Source organism: Amphiura filiformis, chromosome 7, assembly GCF_039555335.1.
Source record: "Amphiura filiformis chromosome 7, Afil_fr2py, whole genome shotgun sequence".
In the NCBI taxonomy this organism is placed as follows: domain Eukaryota; kingdom Metazoa; phylum Echinodermata; class Ophiuroidea; order Amphilepidida; family Amphiuridae; genus Amphiura; species Amphiura filiformis.
In genome coordinates, this window is record NC_092634.1 from 39,521,603 (window position 1) to 39,542,770 (window position 21,168).

General features: G+C 35.5%; 1 pseudogene; it reads right to left on the reverse strand.

The window, feature by feature from the left end:
• Nucleotides 1–21,168, reverse strand: part of LOC140157155 (polyamine-transporting ATPase 13A3-like) — a 141,754-nt pseudogene that overhangs the window by 65,022 nt on the left and 55,564 nt on the right.

Consider the following 21,168-nt stretch of genomic DNA (forward strand, 5'->3'; position numbering starts at 1 on the left):
CCGGAGCAATTGTAGTCAAATTCTAATGCTAAGATACTTGGTACCACAACATCCTGCTAATCACACACGTAACCTGCGGCCGGCTGTTCATTGACATCGCAGGTTTCCTTAAATACACATGTTTAGGTACCAAATTTGTCTAATTGCGACTCGTTTCAGTGACACAGCGGTCAAGAGCCACAGTCAAGGTAAAAGAAAGTTGCAATTAAGGCATGACTTCTGTGATCATTAGGTTGATATGGACTGTACGATGCCTTAAAGGAGCAATTTGACTCAAATTCGAGCAATTTACTATTTTTTACTCAAAAAATATTTTACACGTGTTTCAAGGAACGATGAGTTCTCTCTTAGTTCACGGAGCCAGTGTCAATTCGAAATTTAACAGCGAACAATTCAACTCGACTGGGCCGATTCAATTTCTTACAATGTGTTTACATGCACATATTAGTATTCAAATTGGAAATCAACATAGTTTTACCACTCGTCGGAATACCATTGGTAGATATTTCTTTTAACTCGACGGACAATGCCCATCCATATAAACCTACAAACATAACACACACCAAATGAATACCGTGGACCCAATAGGTTTATAGGCCCCTACCCAGTGACCGTGGACTATTACTATACATACCAGGTACTCACTTTTAAACTAATTTTTAGACTTTTTGTGATTTTATGAGATATGTGGCAGACTTTGGACGCCCACGGTTGGTTGTGTAGCCTTGATTTATCAGAGTGTAGCGAGGGAAAGTCCACGTTCGACAGGTCTTACACACTCGCGAACATCCCCCTCCACACGCACACCCCCACCCCTCCTCCCTGCACACACACCACCCACCTGCTTAATTTCACCACTTACCCGTCATAAGAGAGCGTTTGCATCTTTTAAGGAACAGCGAGTGCACATCGCCTTCATGCACCAATTGGGTTTCCATCGAAAGACCCCACCCCTTCACCTCCGACACCCTCAACCCTCATACACACCCAACGTGCTTAATTGGGCTATTCCATTTAAAATCCACACTACCCCTGTGGAAGATTTTGACAAAGTCCTCCACAGATGGAGTATCGGTTTCGAATAGAATAGACAATTGGGTAACTTCCATTTGAAATACTCACTCCAGTTGAGGAAGATATAGGTAAAGACATGATTAAGGGGGTGTATGGGTTTCAAAATGAATAACCCTGTCCAATTACATTTGACAAACATACGCCCCCTGTGAAAGATGTTTCCAAAATCTTCCACAGGGGTAGTGTGGATTACAACTGGATAGCCCATTTCACCACTTACCCGTAATAATACCGCATCTGCATCTTCTAGGGAACAGCGCGTGTACATCGCCTTCATGCACCAATTGGGTTTCCATCGGAAGATCAAGAAAAGAAGACCCGTAGAAAAAATACCGGCAATAAAACATGCAATACTGCGTGTTTGATGCCTCTTAAACCCATACATTTCCTGTGAAAAGATAAGAAAAAAAATATAATGGTATTTGTGTATTGTTTGATGATGTTAATTCTTTTAGTGCAACGTTTTATTCAAAACAAGAGTAGTCTCTTTTTAATCGACATTGATTAATCGACATTGATTACCCTTTGAGTACCCTTTGATACATCATACATCATCATTTTATTTCATTCAAATCAACATACAAAATATATATAAAAGACACAAAACTTGAATGAGGAGATGCTCAAAAGGCCCAAAGGCCTGAAGCGAGCACCCCCTTACACTGCCCTAAGTTACAACATACAATTGCACAAACTTAACAAATAAAAACAAAAAGAAAGAGGAGAAGAACATGCAAAGAAAGAACCAATATAAATAATTATAACATTTCAATAAATAGTAACCCTTTGAGTACCCTTTGATAACCCTTTGATTACCCTTGATAACCCTTTGATTACCCTTTGATTACCCTTTGATTACCCTTTGATTGCCCTTTGATCACACTTTGATTAGCTTATAATTACCCTTTGATTTCCCATTGATTACCCTTTGGATCTCTTAATCCAAGGCTAAGAGTATGTATAATCTGTCTGATTTGTTTATAATCAAATCAATTTGGATGACCTAAATAATTATACTATTTCATTTCTCTTAGGAAAAAAAACATTTCTTTGTTTCTGACAGATAACATTTTAATTTGGCAGGAAATTATGTTCCTAAATGCTACAACTAGATATTGACCAAAACATGATTTCATTTTATGGTGGTAGACATTTTAACCAACCTTTTTTTTACAGATGTAGTGCATTCTTTTTTAAGCATACATCTGCAGGTATGCAAATTTTACGTTTTGCGTCAATAAGTCTTATATTACACACAAATAACATTGCTATGGTAAAATGCAAAGAAACTAAACACACTTTATTTTATTGAATGGTAGTTACCACGCTGCAATGGTAACAGCTGTATAACCAGGCATGGAAATGGTTTGCTCAAGATAAAAGGACGTATCTCTCTCTTTATGTATAATCTTGCTTTAGAAGTGGTGTGAGTTTTACACATTATACGAATTCTACATTTTGAAAAAATTTCGCAAAGTCAACATCTATTTTAAGAACCAGAGAACAACTACTGGGATATGCTTGCGCTTATCTGCTCATTTAATTGTATTTTTATGTAAAGTCCCGATATTCCTTGATGTATTTATAAACTGTAAGATGTAAATTCGAACACATCCGACAGTCATCCTAAATTCACCAAAGTCAGACTTTTGTCACGTTTGCCGTGCTTCATTGATACAATATATCGCAATCTTTACATAAATGAACATTTTAATTTACTTACAAATTATACAAATGAACTTTTGTATCCTTAAGAGAGTTATATACTGAATAACTTATATTAACAACGTCGTGAACCAGGACCTGAAATGTATGTTCATTACTTCCTTCTACGTTGTGAATGTCAGAGCAAGCCATGATGACATAAAACTCTGCATACAACCATGTAAAGAGAAAGTGTTACACTGTAGGGATCGCGCTTTGTATTATGCCAGTTACGCCATTTTGGAGTAATCGGCTCGTAATGTAGGGCGGTTTAATGACGTTATGATTGAGGTTGGCACTTTTCATAGTACGTACCGTGATTTAAAATAGCAACCCTCTACTCAGTCTCATAATCGCACGGGTTTGTATGCCTTTGTAGCCTTATATGCACTATTGTAAGCTTGTGGAAATCTGTGTTAAAATTTCAAGGTTATTTTTATGATTCCTTGCTGATATCGGATGTATTTCTAATCCCTTTATAAAGTTACTGTTTCAAACTACGCGTGTAACCACACATTGGTGCATGTGAAAGTGTTCTGAGCACAGTGTAGTTTTACCGGGTATTGGAACACCGTTGATCAATACCATTTTCATACACATTATCATGGTTATGAAAGTTAACGACACTATGTGCCAAGTAAATTTCATTTTCAGTGGCATATTACACGTGTAACCACACATAGGTACATGTGAAAATGTTACACAGTGAAGTTTTATTGGTATTGGAACATTAATGATCATTACCATTCTAATTCGCGTCATGAAAGTCAACGACACTATGTGCCGAGTATATCGCATTTACAATGGCATATTACGAGTGTAACATGTGAAAGTGTTATTAACACAGTGTAGTTTTACCAGGTATTACAACACCAATGACCATTCTAATTCGCATTATGAAAGTCAACGGCTCTATGTGCCAAATGATGTCATTACCCTTCATATTTGCAGAATGATAGTCAACGACACTACGTATCGAGTATATCGCATTTCCAATAGCACATTACACGTGTAACCGCACAAAAGTACACGTGAAAGTATTATGAACACAATGTAGTTTTATCAGGTATTGGAACACCATTGTTCAATACCATTCTATTTCGCATTATGAAAGTCAACGGCTCTATGTGCCAAAAGATGTCATTTCCAATGGTAAATTACACGTGCACCGCACACTGGTACACGTGTAAGTGTTATGAACCCGGTTATGAATACAATGTACATTGTAAAAGGTATTGGAACACCGTTGATCAATACCATTCTAATGAAATTCAACGGTTATATGTGCCAAATAAATCTAATTCCCAATGGCAGATTACACGTGTAACCGACCGGTACACGTGAAAGTGTTTAATGAACACAGTGTAGTTTTATCAGGTATTGGAACACAATTGATCAATATCATTTCAATTCGCGTTATGAAATTCAACAGCACTATGTGCAAACAAATCTAATTTCCAATGGCACATTACACGTGTAACTGCACCCCGGTACACGTGAAAGTGTTATGAAAACAATGTGGTTTTACTAGGTATTGGAACTTGAATAGTCCAGTCATTGTCGCCTATGTAATCCTAGTGTGGGCACTTCTCTAGTTCTAACTGGAGTGAGTATTTCAAATGGAAGTTACCCAATTGTCTATTCTATTTGAAACTCATACTCCCTCTTTGGTAGACTTTAGCTAAATCTTCAACAGGGGTAGTGTGGATTTTAAATGGAATGACCCAATGTTACTGTACATATTCCCAACTTTTAAAAAGATTTTACTGGTTATAAGCAAATAATCCACCAGATGTCCTGAATAAAAGCTCGGAGGTTGAAATGCACAATTGTACTACTACACTGTAAAAACAATCTTTTTTAAGATAACTTGCACCACGTTTCTAAACGTGTAAGAATTTCATAGCTTGTGTTTGGGAATTATACACTTGAAATCTTGCATTGGTGTTTAGGAATTTTAATTGCACCAAAGTTCTACAAATACTTAAAAGTATTTGTAGAACTTTGGTGCAATGTAGTGTTTAAAACGTGCTTAAATTCTAACACTGTTTTCAAAGTTTATCTATCGTGTAAACATTAAAGCATACCGTATTCATCAGTTGCGACCTTTCAATATCTTATTGACTCTTAAAGAGCAATAATAATACTTAGTACGTACAAGAGTACTTCGAGCTTACCAAACTTATTAAATAATATACCGGCGTGCTGTAGATGTAGATATAACTATAGCAAATGCACTGCCCTTGCTTTCTGCACGTCGTCTTTACTATTGTGCTTGACGTGCTTTCATCCACCCCATCCACTTCCAAAATGCATAAATGGTTTTTGATTTAGGATGCTTTTAATCATCTTTTGGATTTTGTCTTTTTTATGAATATAACTAAAATAATGACTTAAGAGATCGAGCAACTTCACATAGGGCGAATCTACTTTTGACAACGCATTTTCTGGTTTTTGTAAATCATTCCCAAATAGCGCTTCAATTTTACTACATTGACTTTTAGAGTGACTAACTAGCAGAACAAATTCGTATTCAGCGGATCGTAACTTACATTTAGTTATCGTCAAAATCGTTTAAAAAGAAAGGTCCTAGATATCTTTTATTTGCATATTTGTTGCTTCGTGTGGAAACAGGCTTGTGTTTTAATAGGACCGGATCCCGCCAATATACCCAAAACAGGGGAATTTAGAATAAAGCGGGGAGTGGAGAAAAGAAAGCCACTCCCAACAAACCAAGTAAACAGTTTTATACTTTGGGTCAAAAAAATTTCTTAATCCGATCTCATCAACTGTCACTAAGGTTTGTCAATTTGTGCAATTCCATTTAAAATGCATACACCCCTCTGGAAGACATATGACCTTACTCTTTCACATAAGGTTAGCTAAATAGGTGACTCCATTTGAAATCTATACCCCCCGTGTAGGAAATGAATGTGTACTGGAGTAACCCTTTATGACCATGATGCAGATCTAGTGGATCATGTTCATCTCCGCCTGATTGACCATCGTAAATTATTCTGTCGCGAAATCATCTACGTATTTTAAAAGAGAAAGTCTGATATAATAGCCACACAGCGCTTCTGTCCACCCAAACAGTCAAATCTATTCGTTATCCTGACGATTTTCTTGGAATTTGAAAAAAAGATAATAAAATACTTATAAATAATAGTCCGGAAACCAAAACGCATGCAATTGCTTCTTGTATAGGCAATTACACTTGAATTACCAGCATCACATCAAACATATAAAAATGATACGCAGCATAATATTTTTATTTCGTTTTTCACTGCTCTCGTATTATCGTCAAGTCACAAAACCCGCAGGCAATTCCATTGAGTAAGGTGCATTACAAGTAGTAATTATTAAGATACTTAAATGAATTAGTCCCTTATGAAATGGAGTAAATGATATCAGTATTAGTACAAATTGAATTTTAATACCCTTTTAACAACCATAATTATTTGTCTTTAAAGAGATGGTTTGGTTATGATGTTTTATTACTTTGTTGAAGACGAGAAAACATCGCTGAATTGTTGCTAGTGGGTATGGCGGGTTTTCACTAGAGCATAATTCAACACATTAATTCGTTACATTGTTTGATGACTGGTTTTTCAACATATTAATCTGAATATATACTTCAGTCGCCATCAATACGCGATCGATTACTGACCAATGAGCTGCTTAGTATTTGCCTAGCGCCAAATGTACAATTACCATAGTTGTTTAAAACGAAAAGCTATTTCGCTAGCGACTGGGAGTATGATTTTACTTCAAGTCTTGAACTTCTTAGAACACATACCCAGAGGTATTTGTGTTTAACAGAGAGAGGTGAAAAATCGAAATGTTTCTCACTAAATTGAACAAATAGGAAAACGTTTGGAATTTAAAGGGATGTGGAGCAACTATGCTTACATTCATGTGATTTGGTGAAAACCCCAATTTAACGTGATAATTAAATCTGGTACTTTATTATTTTTTTATTAATTCTCTCGTGCATTTTGCTACTTGGGTCATGTTTTGTTCCCTTTTATTACTCGCTTTTTTCTTTTCCTCCAATGTTGTCAGTGCTTCTTTCTTTCTTTCTTTCTTTCTTTCTTTCTTTCTTTTAGACGAGGTATTGTTGATCGAAGCAGCCAAAAATTGATCTAAATCAATATATTATTAAAAAATAACACTTTGATATTTGGCAAAAGTTCATTTTACAAATCATATACTTTGAAAACTTGCTTGATTTATTGTTGTTAATGAGTTGCGTACGTTTTACAAAAGTGTTGTTGATTCAGCCCTCTTTACAACATAACTAAAGAAACACAGGACCTACAAAAGTATATCTGTGATATTTGAATTCTTCTACAAACTCACTAAGATATGATCACTGCAATTTTTGCCAAAGCTCACTACCAATCGCAAGCTGCTGCTAACTACCAAATCGCAATAGTTTAAAATAGTTGCTAACCTTAAAAGCGTTTTTAAACCCTTTTAATCACCTTTATATAACACGATATGGTATTAAGACCAAGAATATGGTATTACCAAGACCAAAACACATTTATAACGATTTAAAAATATTTTTGTGTTTGTTGGGATGCATATCAAAGTACACGAAACAATTTTTTTCACGATTCATAGAGCTTTGAATTTTGACTTGAAATCATTTTCATTAACCATCAAAACAATCTTATCTCTCGTTGTCATGTAAGATATGAGAAAGGGGAAACCCATATCGACACGTTATTTCCATCTTATTTTTGCGAATAATTCTCCTCCCACCTGCTCCTTAGTCAAGTATAGATTAGTTTTTCGATTCTGTCCTCAAGACTCTTCCTCTTTATCAAAAGACTCTTTGTCATTTCATTTTTTTCCTCCCGGTATTTAACGTGTATTAATTTTGATGGAAAGCGACGACGTCGCTTTCAAAATACCTCTGCATGATGTGTGATGTTATGATTTGGTGTATTTGATGAGATGTGAATCGTATACGGTTCAAAAGAGGATGATCTAAGCGAGAGGAGGAAAAAGAGTGTAGATGACTTCTTTCAAATTTTGTCTATTTGCTCCGATGTCCAATATTGACATATCTATTCGTTTTGCCAGGAAGAGGTGAAATATAATCCGCCGTATTATTTCTGATTTCATATTTAAGACCATGCAGGGGTTAGCTAGATATTTTTTAATTTCGTGAGGATTATCATTGTTTTTAATGCAAATTTATTCTATAAGCTCGAAGAATACTTAAAATGGAAAATGTAAGAGTCCACAGAAGATTGGAGTGAAAAAGGATAAAAACGTTTGTTTAATTGTCTTAATAAAATACAGAGATACAGAAAGGAGAACAAAAATAAAAAGAGACGAAGCAAAAATTAGCAGAAAAAAAAGAAGCCTCAAGTAAAGGAAGAAGAAAAAGAAGTCTCAAGAAGAAGAAAGAGTAGTTTCAAGAAGAAGAAAAAGAAGTCTCAAGAAGAAGAAAGAGTAGTTTCAAGAAGAAGAAGAAGAAAAAGAAGTCTCAAGAAGAAGAAAGAGTAGTTTCAAGAAGAAGAAGTCTCCAGAAGAACAAGAAGTCTCAAGAAAGAAGAAGAACAAGAAGATGTCTGAAGAAAAAGAAGTCATGCAATGGGAAGCTGTTAGGGGAGTCACATTCGTTGTACTGATGGACCCTGCGCCACTTGTAGGCTGCAAACGTGGTTCCGACATATTCTAATGACGGCGGAATAAATGTAAAGCGCTTTGAGGCTGTTTACGGCATAAAGCGTTATATAAATATCTACATTTTATTTTTAAGTCTGAAGAAGAAGAAGAACAAAAGCAAGAAGAGGAAGAATAACACCGAAGATAAAGAAAACGAAGAACAGGGAAGAAGAAGAAGACGAAGAAGAAGGAGAAGAAGCAGAAGAAGCAGAAGGAGGAGGAGGAGAAGAAGAACAAGAACAAGAAGCAGAAGAACAAGAAACAGAAGAACAAGAACAAGAAGCAGAAGAACAAGAAACAGACGAACAAGAACAAGAAGCAGAAGAACAAGAAACAGAAGAACAAGAACAAGAAGTAGAAGAAGAAGAAGAAGTAGAAAAGAAGAAGAAGAAGAAGAAGAAGAAGAAGAAGAAGAAGAAGAAGAAGAAGAAGAAGAAGAAGAAGAAGAAGAAGAAGAAGAAGAAGAAGAAGAAGAAGAAGAAGAAGAAGAAGAAGAAGAAGAAGAAGAAGGAGGAGGAGGAGGTAAACAACAACAACAAGGAGGAGGAGGAAGAAGAATATTTGAAATTGTACTCACCACTTCATCGTCGCTACCTTCATTTAAGATGGTCGGTTCTGGTAGTGCAGAATGCATCCTGCAAAAAAGACACAAAATACAATTTGTTGTTATACATCTGCATGTATCATTCCAAAACTACAAAGATATCTCAAACATATACAAATTTCCATTGCGTATGTTGATGCCTCAAAAGGGTGAATAATGGGTTCCGAATGGGATTTTAGAGAATCCTGATTGAAAAGATATATTGTTTAAGTTTAAGTTTTAAGTTAACAAAAATGAATACACATGTACCACGGAATACGTGTTCAGAATGTGAAGTTGTGAAATAAGTACGATATATCACAAGAAGTGTGTCAGTGTTATATAATTCATTGTGTTCACACATTTAAATCAAGACTGTTAACCATGCCCCAAATCAACAATGATCTCATTTGACTCCTAAATGATTTTTAACCTCAAATTTCTAAACACCCAAGGATCACCCCACTCGTATGTGTCATCAAACCCATCGTATGGAGAAGCCTTCACATCATATTTTACTACGACCTGAAATGACCCTATAGATGGCGTATATGATATGTATGGCTAATTAATAATAAGCAATATTCTTTGTCACATATAAAATAGTAATAACCAAATAATTATCACAAATTAGACGTGCTTATAATAATATTTTCTATAAAATAACAAAATCGTTTCAATCTATAAACAATAATTTTAATTCAAGGTTATCAACCTGAGCAATTTTTTTTTCGTGAATCGAAAACGTATTATTCATTTCATAATGTTAATTTCAGAACAGCCTCTTTGGCTTTTGTCTAACACACGCGTCACGTCACGTCACGTCACGTCACGTCGCGTCGCGTCACGTCACGTTGATATCTTCTTAAAAGTTACAAACAAGTCATACGGATCAGTTCACGATTTCGTTTAGTTTTTCCCGGGGTGTTTCCGCATCGAACCCGTCATTATCCCAGGCCCACAGTGAAATGCATATTTTCTCACATTAATGTAGTGTGCACGTTAAAGAACGTCACAGGCTATTCGAAAAGAGCAGGGGATCATCCCGGTCATGTTGACTGTACTTCAAAATACACTCATCTACTCTAGGTTCCAGAGTAAACAATAAGTACAGCTTGTCTGTACGCAGTGCGACAATACTCATACATATGAGGGAGGCACTTATAAGGAAGAAGAAATGGTTATCGGCGTGGCGATTGCTGACGGCCGCACACCACCAAATAAGCCCCATCGAAATGCACGTAAAAGGGCAAACAGATTCGCGATTTTACCTTCCATGAATTTCCAGACACGATCATTTATTTAAAAATGACTTTTTTCTATGGCAAAATATTTACTTGTATTTGTATGAAAAATATTCCTTATTAATTTTACTTGGCCTATACAAATGTAGGTCCTACCAGCTTTAAACCACGATGACGATTCGCACCACAATAGCCACGACAAACAAATGTCGTGAAATCACATTTTGGCCATATCAAGTAGGTCAAAGGTCAAATTAGGGTCATGGTCACACAACATTAATGGTGGTGGTCAGTGATTATTGTGACCAAGCCTGGTCAAAATCCGATGTAGTATAGCCTACGGGTGCTAGACTCATTTTGAAATGTTGCCAGAAAGAAGAAAAATGACCTTTGACCCCTTATTTGTGTACATCCTATATGAAGCATGGGTAGGGGATTCTTCTAAAATATCTTGGTGGAAATCGGCTTAATCGTCTAGAAGCCTTAGTATTTTTGTGTGAAAAAAATCACATTTTCAACTATATAATCAAGGTCAAAGGTCAAATTGGGGTACAAACCATAAATGGGAGTGGTCAGTGGTCATTCTGACCAAGTTTGGTTAAAATCCAACTTAGTATGTGCATGTTATAGCGATTTGAAATGTTGCCAGAAGAAAGAAATGCGGGTGAAAGAAAGCATTTTGGCAACATTTGTTGCCAAATGCAAAAAGGGAGCAAAAGACAACCGAGACGAGAGCAAATATCCCCTACTGCGAATTATATGACCAGCTATTTACACCGCCATCAAAGAAGACCAAATAATACCGCATCATATACCTCACAGATTCTGCAAAAATGGCTAACGTGTTTTATAAGTCTGAAACACGCGAATGAGGTAGCTTATTTTGTTTTGATAGGCCATTTTCACGTGTGTTTCAGTGGGAGCATTATTTAGTGGTGTGCGCACTGTACGTAGCCTCCGTCGCAGGCTACTCGTGTTTTATCACACTCATAGTTTGAGAAAAGCGAAAACGCACCGCCTGCAAAAGAGGCTACACTAAACTAGGATACGGGCTGTGGTTTAAAAGTAGTTCCAGCAATCCCGATTATTTTATTCATTGAAGCTTTGCTGTGCTTTGCGGCATTGATGAAAAGCTGGAATTCCATGGACTATTTCACGGACTATTTATCACGTAGGGAGATAAGGGTAATTGTGGAGTTAATAATTTATTATGAACTTTTGATAACATTTCAACGTGACGCGACGTGACGTGACGTGACGTGACGTGACGTGACGTGACGTGACGCGTGTGTTAGACAAAAGCCGTCTCTTTTGAGAATGTATTGTGCATAATAGAGAATAGAGAGTTCCCGTGTTTTCAAGCGGAACGGACTACAATAGTGTTTATAACGTGATTCGCACCGCCGTATTCCTCATTCCTTTGATTTGGTCAATGACGCTATTGGTGCTACATTCTACAAAATAACATTTGCTAATTATTGCGCGAGTGTTGGTATTCTGAAAATTGTAAACGGAGTTTAGGTTTCCCTCCAAGATGGCGGGTAACCCAAAACACGGGAACTCTCTATACACAAATTGCAGTAAATACTCGTAGTGGAAACAAATAGCAGTAAACTCTAGTTTTTCTTGACCCTTTCTCAAACATTTCGACTGTTTCGGATAAGCTATATAAAATCCAGTTAATGCGTACAACAGGGTCATGATTTAATACAATTTCAAAACTTTGGCACCACAGAAAAAAATTATTTGAAAAATTATTTCTTGAAACATTCTGCATCATGTCGGCAGTACGATGTTTTTAAACATCGTACTTCTTAAAAAGAAGTCAGGGCGATGGGTTTGCGGATTTCGAAAACGTTATTGATAATTTCAAAATATTACTATTGTCCTATCAGTTTCTATTCCTTGAAAGCTATTTCACTTCACTGTATTTAGTTCGCATTCTCCAATATAGTTCAATGTAACTCGCATCACAAAAGTGTTAAGTTTCTATCAGATAATAATTTCTCCATTTATAGCCACTTGCCATATACCGTGGGAAATATTATGTCACTATATAATACGAAATCTGATCTTCAAAATACCTACGTGGATCCGCCCGTTTCGCCATCACACACATTCGACTCAAATAGTAGTGATGGAAAACTCGCCTGCTTTAACCAAAAGACGCGTATACTTTACTTTAATTTTACATTGAATGTTGAAAGTTGACAAAACAGAGCGAAAGCCACAGATTTAGCTATACAATTCTGTAACTATCACTGTATTACTTGTTGTATCTAGAACACGCATCGCATGTGCATGTAAAATGATATTTTTACCGCTTTTCATCCAAATTGGCAACGATTGTAGCTCATAAACTTAGGTTTTGTGATCGAAGCAACCTAATACGCCCAATGACGCCATGATACGATTAATCATTTATTGTATTTGGAAAATTTCTATACGTTTACCATCGTGTTACCAAATTTTGTCAGCCAAGGCATTCTTGTATAGGTCAAAATGGTTCAGAGAGTGAAATTTCTGCATACCTTTTGTATAAGCTAGTGCAAAAGTAGCTGACACAATCAATTTAAATAAATCCTCTTCCTTCTAGTTTTTGTTAAAATAATTTTGATTATTAAAAATTACACATACATCTTGAGTATTTCAATTCGTAAAAAGTGTGTGATAGATTTTGATCATGACAACAAATCAACTATATGTGGAAAAACTTTATAACCAGGGCCTGTCTAACATCCTGAAGCAGAGCTTATCTTATGAACCAAACTTGCAGATGGCAATTAAAGATAAAACGTAGTGGTGATAAAACTAAGATTGCAAAGCAAAGCTTCATGGTGACTGTGAAACATTGAAGGTTGAAATCACAATTTTTGCATGCCTTTCTCTTCAACGTAAAGATGCTTGAACTTTACTTAAATTTTTCATTGAATGTTGAAAATTGACAAAACAGAGCGAAATACACAATTCTGTAACTATGTAGAACACGCATCGCATGTGCATGTAAAATGAAATTTTTACCTCTTTTCATCCAAATTGGCAACAATTGTAGCTCATAAACTTAGGTTTTGTGATCGAAGCAACCTAATACGCCCAATGACGCCATGATACGATTAATCATTTATTGTATTTGGAAAATTTCAATACGTTTACCATCGTGTTACCAAATTTTGTCAGCCAAGGCAGTGAGAAAAGCATTCTTGTATACGTCAAAATGGTTCTGAGAATGAAATTTCTGCATGCCTTTTGTATAAGCTAGTGGAAAAGTAGCTGACACAATTAATTTATACATCCTCTTCCTCCAGTTTTTGTTTAGATAATTTTGATTATTAAAATTTACAAATACATTTTGAGTACTTCAATTCGTAAAAAGTGTGTGATAGATTTTGATCATGACAACAAATCAACTATATGTGTAAAACCTTAGTATAACCAGGGCCTGTCTAGCGTCCTGAAGCAGAACTTGTCTTATAAACCAAACTTGCAGATGGCAATTAAAGATAAAACGTAGTGGTGATAAAACTAAGATTGCAAAGCAAAGCTTCATGGTGACTGTGAAACAGTGAAGGTTGAAATCACAATTTTTTCGCATGCCTTTCTCTTCAACGTAAAGATGCTTGAACTTTACTTTTTTCAATTTTTCATTGAATGTTGAAAGTTGACAAAACAGAGCGAAATACACAATTCTGTAACTATCACTGTATTACTTGTTGTATGTAGAACACGCATCGCATGTGCATGTAAAATTATATTTTTACCTCTTTTCATCCAAATTGGCAACAATTGTAGCTCATAAACTTAGGTTTTGTGATCGAAGCAACCTAATACGCCCAATGACGCCATGATACAATTAATCATTTATTGTATTTGGAAAATTTCAATACGTTTACCATCTTGTTACCAAATTTTGTCAGCCAAGGCAGTGAGAAAAGCATTCTTGTATACGTCAAAATGGTTCTGAGAATGAAATTTCTGCATGCCTTTTGTATCAACTAGTGAAAAAGTAGCTGACAGAATTTATTTAAATAAATTCTCTTCCTTCCCGTTTTTATTAAGATAGTTTTGATTATTAAAAATTACAAATACATATGATTGTTTTAATGCGTAAAAAGTGTGTGATTTTGATCATGAGAACAAAAATCAACTGTGTGAAAAACCTTAGTATAACCAGGGCCTGTCTAACATCCTGAAGCAGAGCTTATCTTATGAACCAAACTTGCAGATGGCAATTAAAGATAAAACGTAGTGGTGATAAAACTAAGATTGCAAAGCAAAGCTTCATGGTGACTGTGAAACAGTGAAGGTTGAAATCATGATTTTTGCATTGCTTTTAAGGTAAAAAGTAAATGACTCAGAAATACTCATTATCTTAAAAGACTGCACAAATAAACTCATGCAAGTGTTGTGTTACCTCCTTGAGAGGTGGCTTGATGAGGATGAGGATGACGACGACGAGGAGGAGGTGGATGGGGAAGAGGAGGAGAAGGTGATGGAGAAGGAGGAAGACGATGGGTTTTCTGAAGTACAATTAGCTTGTGTCTTTCCTTTTATGTTACAAAATTGCCCACTCAGAACTTCAGAAATCTTATCGTTAAAGTCGTTTTGTAAGAACTGTTAAATCTTGACAAACCTTTAAATAATTATTTTATATACCAAAGTTTAGTTGTGACGTCATGCGCCTTTTACAGCAAAATTGTTACTACCTGTTATCGTTTTTGTTTTTTTGTTTGTTTACTTCTTTGTTCTGTCACTATTACCGGTGTATCGGATCATTTTCACATAATCATTTACTCAATGATACTCCTCTGTATTTCTAATGGACTACATAGTTAATCAAATTGATGTCGAAAGTGACACAGCTGTGATACAACACTATGTAATATTTACTTCGTTATATGACAACTTTGGATAATGATATTTTGCAAAACAACAGTGAGGTAATAGTGTGAAGGTGATCGCACTTGGGACGACTTCTAAGCCAATGATATCGATTGTATTATTTGGCACAAGAAGTAACAATTCCTCTCATTGGTCGGCTAATACTGAAACTCATATCGCTACTGACTGGGGGAATAATATTATCTACGTATATAATCGTTATTGTACTGCAGGTCATATGAATTCAATAGATTGCGCCAACCATTCCCTTTACGGTATAATTTTAATGTAATAAAAAAATAAAATCAGGGTATCATTTAGAAAAAGACTAACGTATCTTACGAACCACAAAACCATACAATACTAGAAATTACTGTGTTGTTGCTGATGTTTCCAATATTACCATAGTCATAAAAAAATGTGTTGACGTTAATATTATCATTCAGATTTTAGATTCGTTTACTAATAAAATGGTTCAATTACGACATTTGTTGTGTTCTAATTTGATAATAAATATCCACATGTGCACAAATGTGACGTGGTATATCAAAAAGAGACACTTTTTGGCAGGTTATCAATTTTGAGTGTTTTACATTATCTTAAATATAGAGATATTTTGCTCCACAACGCCGTTTTCCCCAATAAAATCGGACATTCCTAAGCGAAGATATTGAGTTCGTAAGTTAAGGTATTATATAATTGGAAATTGAGATATCGGCCTTTAAAAATATTATTGACAATGTTGAGAGTAGGAATGACTTTGAAAAAAGTCTTAAAAAATACAAGATACTAGTTATATTCCGGTATGAAATTATCAGACATTATTCTAAATATTATTAACATCACACATTTGCAACAAACCCAAATTGTGAAAAAAAATCACGCCAGGCAGATTTTTTGCTATTTCTCCATTTACGATCCTGCCCAAAAGTGTCTCCTTTCGATATATCACATCACAAATATTGTACGTTTCTGATTCGACCATGAACATGAAATTGTCGAGTGCAACTGGTAAATGAATTTAATAAAGTCACAGAATGAAACACTAGATGTGAAAGAAAAATTGTGGTCTAAAATATGTCATTAAGTCCCATATGTAGTCTATTGTAGGACGAATTGGGTGGAATGAGACGATGAATTTACCCATTTAATGTGTTACTCTATTGCCATTTTTCTGGGAAACTTTTGTACTAGTTGATACAAAAGGCATGCAGAAATTTCACTCTCAGAACCATTTTGACGCATACAAGAATGCTATTCTCACTGTCTTGGCTGATAAAATTTGGTAACGCGATGGTAAATGTATTGAAATTTTTGAAATACAATAAATGATTAATCGTATCATGGCGTCATTGGGCGTATTAGGTTGCTTCGATCACAAACCCTAAGTTTATGAGCTACAATTGTTGCCAATTTGGATGAAAAGCGGTAAAAATATCATTTTACATGCACATGCGATGCGCGTTCTAGATACAACAAGTAAGACAGTGATAGTTACATAATTGTATAGCTAAATCTGTGGCTTTCGCTCTGTTTTGTCAACTTTCAACATTCAATGTAAAATTAAAGTAAAGTATACGCGTCTTTTGGTTAAAGCAGGCGAGTTCTTCATCACTACTATTTGATTCGAATGTGTGTGATGGCGAAACGAGCGGATCCACGTAGATTTTGAAGATCGGATTTCGCATTATATAGTGACATAATATTTCCCACGGTATATGGCAAGTGGCTATAAATGGAGAAATTATTATCTGATAGAAACTTAACACTTTTGTAATGCGAGTTACATTGAACTATATTGGAGAATGCGAACTAAATACAATGAAATGAAATAGCTTTCAAAGAATAGAAACTGATAGGAAAATAGTAATATTTTGGAATTATCAATGACGTTTTCTAATTCCGCAAACCCATCGTCCTGACTTCTTAAATTGAAACATAGTTTGAGATTCACTCCCAATATGATGCAGATCAATTTGAGAACTAACTTTTTTATGTTTTTTATGTGGTGCCAGAGTTGTGAAATTCTGTTCAAATTATGATCCTTTCGTCAGAATTAATTGGGATTTCATATAAATTATCCGCAAAATGTTTGAGAAAGGGTCCAGAGAAGTAAGTGTATACTGCAGTTTGTATGTCATCATGGGCTCAATCGGATCTCTAATCGGCAGTACTATAACGACATGCAGATTTATCGAATGATTAATTTGGAGAAATACCAACGGACCTTCATCAAGTTGGACAAATGTTTATAATATCCTGCCCATATTTATTGTCGTCCTGTTTTGTGGAATACGAGGCAGAGACGGGCAAAATCAAAACTTGATACATTAGGATCCACAAAATGCCCATCTATCAGGGCATATTTCTTTAACTCCAATACAGTTGCACATTCATTGAATGACCTTTGAAAATTTGGGTACACAAACTCATACTCCGCAACTTGAGGTCAAATTTTGCTATGATTATTTCATTGAGGTTATTGAACTATGGGAGTGGGATGAGGCCATTGTGGTCCATAGTGATACACCCTCAAATCCTTTTTTAAATAGTTGTAGGCTAGTAGTACACTTGACCATCTTAGATAATAAAATACAACAATAAATTAAACATATATTTTACAATTGCCTGGTATATATAATGGGTAATTTAATCAAAGTTGCATTACGGTCAATGCGTAATACCCAAGATATTTCCAAAGGTCATAATATGATATTGTTCTCTTTTTCTCTCTTTCAAATGAAAACAGAATAAATAGATGATCGCTATATAAAACTTCCTAAATGGGAGATGAAAGTCAAGGTCATTAATTTTACTAAAGATGGAAACAATACGTGGAGAAATTGATCCGGAAACCCTGTTTCCAGATGAAGTTGCGAGTCTTCAGGACATTGGGCCCTACTGATGTCATACCATTAACTGAGAACATGAATTTTTTGACGGGTAAACTACAACATATCTGATTAGTTCCTTCCAGACATAGCATTGTTTATTGCTCAAGCCATACCACATATTTAAAATTCGCTGTGATTTGTAGTACGCTCCGCACAGGTACAACGTCTATACGTTGATCCACCAGCCTCAGCACACTTTACAGGTTGTCGCTGACCACTACGACCCATAATAATTCCACGAACCATCAAACAACAACACAGCGACTTGCAGCTAAGAAGCACACACCCTAGACATTCCACAATTGACCTTCGCAGCCAGGATCAGCTCGCGCGTTTCGTAAGGGCTACAACGAAACAGTAAGCATTCTTCCACGAGAGGGTACTAAACCACCGTCATGTTTCAAACCAGTAACCTGTCGCATTACAACATAACAATATACATTTACAATTGCATATACAAAATAATAAAGCAAACTAAGACAAATATGTTATATGTATGTTACATATTTATTTTTAAAACTACAAGGCCTGTAGTAATCAATAAGATACTCATTTATCGTCAAGTATCTTAAATATATTTATCAAACATTATTTTATGGTATTATCGTCATTCTTAAGAATTCCAATTTCTATTTATTACATTTATTTAACCTTGACCGTTGCAATAAAATAATCTTTTGTTGAATCTTTCGTTTGACAGTTGAAGACATCCACAATCCTCTATAATCATCAAATTCATCTCTTACAAAAAATAATAATATTAGACAATAATCAACAACTGATGTCCGATTCTATCAAAGAGCGAAGATGTTCCTGACGCCTTTATTTATGCAGTAAATCTCCAGGGACGATTTCCAACAACTTGACTTCACAACAATTCTGGTATCTGGTAAACAACGAAGTACAATGACCTCTTGGTCAATTCAAACATAGGCTATTATAAACCTACAACTGAGACCACCGTATTAAAACAATTAAAAGACGATACAATATGATCTATTTTACGGCTCATTTATTATACGAGTAGATTCCAATTAATCAAGAAGTGCAAGCAAATACGATGACCCAGCTCAGGTGCGTTCAAAATGCACGCATTAATTGTAGACTTGACTTTGGTATATGGTTGACCCTTCTGAACATTAACAGCAGTTCGAAATAAGCAATTATGTTCAAGAAATAATTTACATAATATTTTACATATTTTCCCGATCCTAATCCTGGTTTTGAATCATATATATTTTAATCTTCTAAACATTTTAGGATGAATATCATACATCAAATATAATCCTAGGAAAAAAATCAATAACCCTAAACTACATTCCACCAAGGTATTATGAGTCATGAAAGGGGCATGTTAATACTTCCAGGAGTTAAGAGTCTGTAACGAGGTAGAGGGTCAAAGGTTCATGACCTGATGTAAACTCATCCTCCACCTCGCTCACCACAAAACTATATACGATTCAGTATTTTGATCTAACAACATCAGTCAAGACCACGTCTTCTTGTACAAATATATCCTATTCCTTTCAAGGCAATCAATGTTTCCCAATGTCAAGGTACCAAATTTCTAGCATCCCTGTTAAACGTTGCAGTCGTAGTAACACTTAAAAAAGTAACACTTGCAATTAATATTGTGGGGATGTTCAATTAGTATAAAATATGGTATTTCCATTTGTAACAGTCTTTATAGTTCTTGAGATATGACTGCTAATGAACAACTAAAAGTTCCAGTACTGTATCTCATTTCTATCAACCCTCAGTGGCAGTTGAGATCGGATTAAGAGATTCATTTCTCTTGACTCAAAGGCTCACAGTAAAATTGTTTACTTGATTTGATGGGATTGGCCTTCGTTTCCTTGATATTTTAATATCTTTTATCCGTCTTCTTTCCATAGGCCAGCATATTTTTTGAGAATTTTTTGAGAATTTTGGTGAGATTTTAGCGGCTTCGCCGTCGGACAAGTTTAGAACTGTCAAGCGTTCGTCAGGAGTAGTTCTGACTTCTTCAGGACAAAGTACCTAAGAATGAGACATGTAGGTCACCCCTTTTTATACCTGCTGTCCCTTGTCAACAGAGAACAAGCAGATCTCGCCTATCTGCTAATGTAAACGATTTGGTGGCTCTGAAAAGAGCCGTTCACTGAAGACTGCCCCTTGCCAACAGAGAACAAGCAGACCTCGCCTATCTGCTAAATTTTAAGGTTTGGTGGTTCTAAAAAGAGCCATTCATTGAAGGCTTCCCCTTGTCAACAGAAAACAAGCATACCTGCTCATGCAACTGAGAATTTTGAGAATTTTGTGTGAGCCTATAGGGATAGTCCCATCCAGAGTCCAATTAGGACACAATCGTGTCTCAGCACAGAGCGACCATTTAAACAATGATTGTAATGTTGTATACTTTGCAACTCTTCATTGCATCAACGGTTAAAACTGTTTATGATAGCAACAGTATCATTTGTGGGATTGTTTCAAATGATTAATCAATATGCAATGTCTGACATCCGAGGCCAATTTCCTGAAAGATGGATTCTACCGCTTAAAAATCATCGCTTGGTAACAACTAACAAACACGAAAACGCTGAAATGATCTTTAGTCCTTTATCGCTTTTCATCATAAAATGAATGTATTAATACACATTTTGAATGCATTAAACTTTATCACATAACAATTTATTACTTTATTAGGCCTATGTGTAATAATTTATTCATGTGCCCAATTGACTTTTGCCACACGTCGGTGAAATTAGGCTCGTTCTATTGACGGCACCAATCAGTCATCGAGGGGCTACTCACGAAACACGTAACTAGCGCTCATATATATACCGCATGATACTAATATGACATAGCCTAACTCACTCGCAGCTGATTTTATACCTTACAAATTCCTCGCAGGCATTTATCCTTAAAACAAAATAAAATAACAATAATAATCCTAATGACTTATTACTTACCTATACATCGCTTTAGTATAGATGCAAGTGCCATGATAAGTAAGATATATCCATCAATATAAATTTGTCTTTGTAGTTTAGTGACAACATCGGAAATACAGGGGAACAACTGAAGAAAAAACCGGGAGAATATGGCAGGTGTGAATGAAATAAGG